Source organism: Miscanthus floridulus, chromosome 2 (genome assembly GCF_019320115.1).
Source record: "Miscanthus floridulus cultivar M001 chromosome 2, ASM1932011v1, whole genome shotgun sequence".
In the NCBI taxonomy this organism is placed as follows: Eukaryota; Viridiplantae; Streptophyta; class Magnoliopsida; order Poales; family Poaceae; genus Miscanthus; species Miscanthus floridulus.
Window position 1 is genome coordinate 98,438,120 of NC_089581.1, and position 6,972 is coordinate 98,445,091.

The 6,972-nt window shown below is 43.9% G+C and overlaps 1 long non-coding RNA gene across 6 annotated transcripts; it reads left to right on the forward strand.

Annotated features, from left to right (window-relative positions):
- Positions 1 to 1,318: 1,318 nt before the first annotated feature.
- LOC136539250 (uncharacterized) lies at positions 1,319 to 6,972 on the forward strand. 6 transcript variants are annotated; one of them, XR_010779616.1, is made up of 4 exons: positions 1,319 to 2,066; positions 3,671 to 6,085; positions 6,165 to 6,251; positions 6,360 to 6,972. It is a non-coding gene; the product is annotated as an uncharacterized lncRNA (long non-coding RNA). The 6 variants fall into 6 exon arrangements; XR_010779617.1 differs by lacking the exon at positions 6,360 to 6,972 and having other exon boundaries at positions 3,671 to 5,130; positions 5,891 to 6,085; positions 6,165 to 6,358; XR_010779620.1 differs by lacking the exon at positions 6,360 to 6,972 and having other exon boundaries at positions 3,671 to 5,130; positions 5,909 to 6,085; positions 6,165 to 6,358.

Genomic DNA, 6,972 nt, shown 5'->3' on the forward strand with positions numbered 1-6,972 from the left:
GGCTGATTTTTCTTCGCAGGACCTACCTTATTTCTGAATGGACATTGTGTGGTGGATGGATCATCAATGCTTCCGCCTATTCTTCGAGCCCTCATTCTTGCCAAGTCTAGTAAAATACATTGTGAACTCCCTAATAATAGATAGACATGTTGTTTGATTCTAACCACACATTGCCACACAACAGTTGCGAGGGCGCCACAGATTATGGCGTGGAAAATCAGCACCACAACTATGGCATAATAAAAAACACACTCAGATAAATTAGAGTTTGTGTATTGTGCCAAAACATTAGATACTAAGGGGCATTTGGTATGGCTTTTAATGCTCCTTCGGCAGTGGTTTTAGCACTTCACCAACCATATATGTTCCCATCAAACCGCTTCACACAAGAAGTCCCGCAAATATTAGTGACTAAAGCTCTTACGCATGGAAGGAGCTGAAAAAACAAGCTTCTCTTGGCTTCCTCTCGCATGCATGGGACCCAGCGCAGGTAAGGGCAGATTTGCGTCAGGCCAGCGTGGAGAGGGACAGGGCGAGGTTGCGGGGCTGCCAGTGCTGGGCTCGAGGCCGGTCAGGGCGCGGACATCAGTGCTCGGATCGGCGCAGGGGCGCTGCGAGGCCACCAGTCTTGGCTTGGGATGGGACGGAGCTAGGGCGTGGGCGAGGCCACTGTTGCTAGGCTAGGGACCAGTCGGGGCATGGTCACCGAGGAGCACACGACTGCCAATGCTTGGTCAAGGCTAGGGCACGGCGAGGATGTTGGTGCTTGTTTTGGGATGGGGCAGAGCGTGGCCATCGGCGAGCGTGTGGGTACGACCACTAGGACGCTCGTGGGTGTGCCTTGCAAGAGAGCAAAGGCCCGTGTGGGGAAGAAAGAAGATAGAAGGAAAAGGAAAAAAGTGGAAGAAAATGAAAGAAAAAAAAGAAGGGAATAATGGTCCTTTCGTCTTTTTTTCTAAAAAAAGAAACTATTTTGCCAAATGGTTTACGGTTTCAGCTTCACCAACAGAAATGTTTTTTTGAGCCAAGTCCAAAAGAAATTATTTCACCAGCAAAAGGGAGCTGTACCAAACAGATTTAACAAATTATATTTCTTTTTATGTGGCCACAGGCCCACAACTAGGGCATGATAAATTGAGACCGGCAACTAAGGTGACAGCGGTGGGCAGAATGGCACACGCAAAAGTATCTCCTACAACTAAAAAGAATAAAAGTTAGATAATTTTTTGGTGTGACTTTTTTTTTTTTTTTTTGGGTCGCCCTTCCCTCCCCTCGCTTGCGATACCGACCCGCAGCGACGCCGAAGGAAGGCGCTCCGATGATTCGTCCGCTCAGCTCCGCATCCATCGCACCCCCATCGTCGCCCTCACCCGTAACTAGGCGCGCCACCGCCACCCTCGCCCGCCCGCAGCTAGCCACGCCGCCGCCGCCCGCGCCCACCCGCAGCTGGCCGCGATGCCACCGCACACACCCTCCCATAGCTGGTCGTGCCGCCACCCCTGCCCCCTCCCTGCACAAACACCCCCCTCGGTCGCTGCCCCTAGACAGCGCGCCGACAACACCCCTGCCCCGGACAACGCCCCTTCGTCCTACCCCACCAATGCCGCCCTTGCACCCGTAGGCCGCAGCACCTCCCCGAGTGCCGTCGGTGACGATACCTGCCGCCATTTCGATCCCCACTGCCCCTGCGTCAACGCCGAGTCCCGCCGCCATCTCGATCCCCGCTGCCGTCGTGGTCGTGGAGGCCGGGCAGGGCATGCTCGTGGCCCTCCACCCGATCTAGTTCGCCCGCATCCATGTTGGCTCTGCCTGCATCCGCGACTGGCAACGCCACACCGAACCCAGCCGCCATCTCGAGCCCCGCCGCCATCTTGCGTTTGCCAGGTTGCTCGTGGTCGTGGAGGCCGGGCGAACGGCAGCGGAAGCGGGCAGGGCACGCGCGCGGCCCTCCCCCGATCTGGCTCTCTCGCATCCGTGTCGCTATGATGGCGAGTGGTCGCCCGCATCCGCGTTGCGACGACGGCGAGTTACGCATCTCCAGTTACTGCAACACCATATTGTCTCTGGTATGATCTTTCTCTTGCTTGATCTTAACACCCTGTTTTCTCAATGTTATCATTAACTACCTAATTCTAAATACCCAGTACTCCTTGTTTGTGGGCTTGGTTAATCTAGATTCGATTCTGTTGTTGAACCGTTAACACGTACACGAGGTGTTTGACTATATGCTTCAACAGGTGAATTACAAAATTTCAATGCTCTCCAATTCATTTGAGCTCTTCAACAAAATAGAGTATAGAGTGTGGCGGGGTTGTTCCAAGTTGTCCCAGGTTTATTATAAGAACAGTGGCTCATCATTCTTCAGTTAAACTAATGGTGTTTAGGTACAAATAGGTCCATTACAGGAACAAATTTATTTTAACTAAATTTAGTAAGCAACTCCTTAAGTTACTCATTTTTAAAGAACCTGCTATGGAAAATCTGGCAAGACATTCCAGAGAAACTGACCACTATTCTATCTGACCATGTACCTATTGTGAACCAAAACATTATTTGTTTTATTACAGGACATTGAAGAAATTCTCATATTAAGGACTATAAGGCTCCATGCTTTATGATGGTAGAAACTGTAGTTTCATATGGTGCAATCCTTATAACTATAGTTGGTCAGGATGGGAATCGGATTCATTAGGACCTTATATATGGTTTTCAACAGAACTAAGGATTGCTCAGAATGCACCTATCATTACGAATTAGTACTAGAAATGCTTCTCCACAAATGAGAGATAGTGAAGGAACAAAAATGATATAGTAAGAAAACTAAGCAATTGATTACACAAAAAGTGAGTATGATCTTGTTCTAACTCAACCTACCCTGGTACCTGCTTCCCTGATTGTGCAAATCAGTAGGAGGGTTTCTCAAACAATGAGAAGCTACACTGTAGCTCAGTCTAATGTGTTTAGAGGCTTGATTTCTGACGATATTGTGTACGGGCTAAATAAACATGGTTATGGATTTTTATATCATTTTTATATAGTTGATAAACATGGCTATCCCCATGCCGTCAGCGTTGTGATATGACCATCTACAACACCAGTGAGTGCGGCACATGTTGGGTGTCATCGGATCATCCCTGTCGATAGTTATGTTTAGAGTTTTTGTTTAGTTTTTTCAGTACAAGAAACTAAGCGGCCGGCCATGGCGTAGGTGCAGCTGGGCATGCACGCACACAGTTGGCTTAATTATGCCTCATCTCTGGTGTCCAAGGGCCAGCCCCCTCCCTGTTGGGCACAGCCTTGGTGTAGCTAGCTTAATTGCATAATCCCTAACTAAATTGCAATGACAGAGTCAAAAAATAATTGTTATCATGGGTAATTCTGAGTCCCAACAATTGTTGTAACCCTAAATCCTGGTCCTGAAAGATGGAGAAAAATAATTCTTGCCTTACTTCTCAACCGATTTGGTCATGTAAGTCAGACTATGTAGACTGGTTATAGTATACTCGTGAGTTCATGCTAAGCCTGATAATCATGAGACTTATAGAGTGATGCTCAGACATTCCACGGCCAGGAAGATTCAGTACATTCGTTTTGGAATTAATGTTTGCTGCCTTCATATTCAGTTTTTGTCAACTGATATTCAATCAGTCTGTGACATTAATATTGGCAGGAACTGGACTGCATGACGAGTAGAGCAGAACAACAAAACTGATTGGCACACAGTTGGACATTGCTACCTAAATCGAGTCATATCTACATTGGTTATGGTGGCGATCCTCCTTCTGGACACTATTACGTTGACATCTACCGCCTCAACAGTATGTGTTGGGTAAACCCCTCTCCCCCCTTCCTGTCTCCCCTTTAGTTGCGCCCAGCACTCCGCTTGCCTTTTGCATGCTCTGGATGTACAGTTCATTGTCCTGTAGAATGCAATAGGACAAAAATGCGGACCATATTATGATGATAACTAAAAAATTTGCCAATTATTTGCCACTTGGTATTTCCTAATTTTATTGATGTGTGTTTCTTCTACTTCGACATTGCTTGGTGCTTGGAAACTCCCAACAGGATTCATTCATGCGTTAAGGATGTCAGGAATAGCAGTCAAGTTCTTTATTGCACAAACAAATAATTGATATGTCAGGAATATACCAACTCTTTACTCAGCTAAGCCTTAGAACATTGAAAAAATTAGTCAAAGTTCTAGGGGTGCTTAACTACCGGTTCTCAGACAGCACTTTAAACAAAGAGAATGCGCCAAGGACAATGAGAACTCACATTGTTGTATCCGAGGGGTGAAGTTATAACAATTTATACCTAGATAATTATGACTTGACGTCTGTATCATTGTAAGCCTGCACAAATTATTTATCATTTAGTATTACAAATAAGAAGCATAACCAAAACCAAAACAGCAAAATCGTATCCATTCATATGTATGTTCTACCTCTTTTTCAACTGAAGATATAACTGGGCAATATCAGATGATTGTTTCCTACTTATATTATTCTCTGGTTGACTGACTTCAATGTGTAGTCAAGATGCGATGAGTTCAGGACAATGATCTCTGCAGTCCAAGATGCTGATGAAAATATGCCTCCTATTTTCCATTAGTGACAAAAAATCCTGAGCGATTTTCCAACACATGAGCGATGCGGGCGGTCGCATTGGGGGTTAGGCTTGGTCCGGATTGGTGATAGGAACAAGGAGATGGATGCATGCATCTAGGCCATTGTCTTCTTCATGATCTGTATAGAGTTGAGAGGAATGCATGCTAGATCGGACAACTCAATAGAAATTCTTTGCCTTCTAATGAGTATATAGAAAAATCAGCTGCTGGGAACATCTTATAATACTTTAAAGATAATTTATGGGTTCAGATTGGAAAGCTATTCATTTGAACAGAGGTTGCATTGCCTTGTCACATGTATTATTCAGGTGTTTTTGGATAGCACTTTATACATTTTGAAACTAGATAGCAAATAAAAATAAATGGCTAATGGCTTTGCTCAGGTCAGACAACTCCTGTTGGTGGGGCATCCACAGTGATCAATCTCACCACAAGGATCTTGTAGTGAACATTCTCGTAGATGTCTTGGTACTGACTGCCATCTATCTTCACGATGAAAGGTGTACTTATCTGAACATTTTTTTGTACGTATCTGAACATTTTTGTGGCTGTAAGAAATGAAACAAAATTGACATGATCTATTGACGAAATGTTTTATGATTACTACAGACATGATCTAAAATTGCTTACTCTTTAGAGAAACAGTTCAGAAATTTGTTATTCACTGTTTACAAACTTACGGTCATCTAATTATGATAGTTTCATTTTTTTGTGAAATCAAGTGTGAAAGCAAGTATGGAATAATTGAAAAACAATTGATTATAGGACAATCAATCAACCAGGTTATGGATATCATTCATCCCCCGAGTTGTCATATAGTGAATAGGACTGTATGCTCATGTTTTTCCATCATCACTGCCTCCTCCATCTTAGGAACTCCGATGCGATAAGTCCTCCACTTTTTTTCCAAAAGTCAAAGCACTTCCTGAATACATTTCTAAGTAGTAAAACATGAACAAAAATATTCAGATGTAGCAACGATACTAAATTTATGGTCTTTTCTTTGATTCTTTATTTCCCCTACAGCCACCTAGCTTGCACTGCTTTTCACTTGTCCATATTGAATTGGGCACATTATTTCAAAGGAACAGTATTGCTAAAAGTGTTTGGTAGTGTTGATGGACACGCCAAGGCCAACTGGTGATCGGGTACCTTTGGGGGACCTTACAAATACAACACATGGAGGCATATAAACTTTTACAGCCTCTCTACATGTTCTGTGTTTATATGTTTTCAACTCCTCACCAAATTTTATTGAAGGGAATCATACAAAATCAGGGTTGGTGCCACTAGATGGGGATCGTAATGAGCAGAAGAGACAGAGGGAGAGAGAACGGTATGCAACAATGTCTGATGAAAAGAGGACTGAAAGAAACAAGAAACCCCGTCAGAGGTATAAGATGAGTAACCAAGAGAATGTTGATCTTGAAAACAATATGGCTTCCCATTCAACAGGTATGGAGGTATTGTTGAGTGTCATTTTGACTGCCATTCGTGTTTTAATTAATAACAATTATTATGTTTTGTATTGCAGATGCGAATACACATAATGAAACAGACGAAAATAGTGGCTGGCTCCATAGGTAGTCAACCTACAGTAATGGATTTCAACAATTATCAGGTTACTTATTCTAATAAAAGTATTTATTGGTGCAGTGACTGAAATTATCGTGTTGACATAGTTTGCTTATTGTATGGTTCAATTTTAATTATATGGTTATATTTGTAGACGGTACGGAACCTTTAAGTTGCATTGGTGGCACTATCAGGTTTACGCTAATGTCCCATCAGAGTCGCACATGCTACCGTCGGTGCCGAACTACGAACACTGCAACGCAAAAAAAATCGAGGGTGAACCGCTAGGATTCTGTTGTCGGGGTGGCAAGATTCATATTTCAACTCCTGAGACACCACCAGAGCTCATGAGGTTGTGGTCAAGATCAGACGCTTATGCTAGGCACTTTCGTGCAAACATCAGATATTTCAACGGCCACTTCTCTTTCACTTCTCTGTACTACCACCTAGATCGTGTGACCATTAACATGCGAATCTACGGTGTCTACATGTTCTGTGCCCATGGCTAGATTTACCATAACATATGATCATTTAGTAAAGAGGAGGGTGTCGAAAAGAGACACCTCGAGCTTTATTTTTACAATGACGATCCATCCCTTGAGCATCAGATGAGCAAGTGCCGTGAGCAATGCGCCCAAAAAGACAGAGAAGTTATAGAGCAATTGGTTAGTATTTTTAATGGGAATCCCTACTCTCAGCAACTAAGGAGTATGGGACATGTTGGAAACCTCGAGGATTACCGGGTCGAGTTGAACCTTGACCAGCGG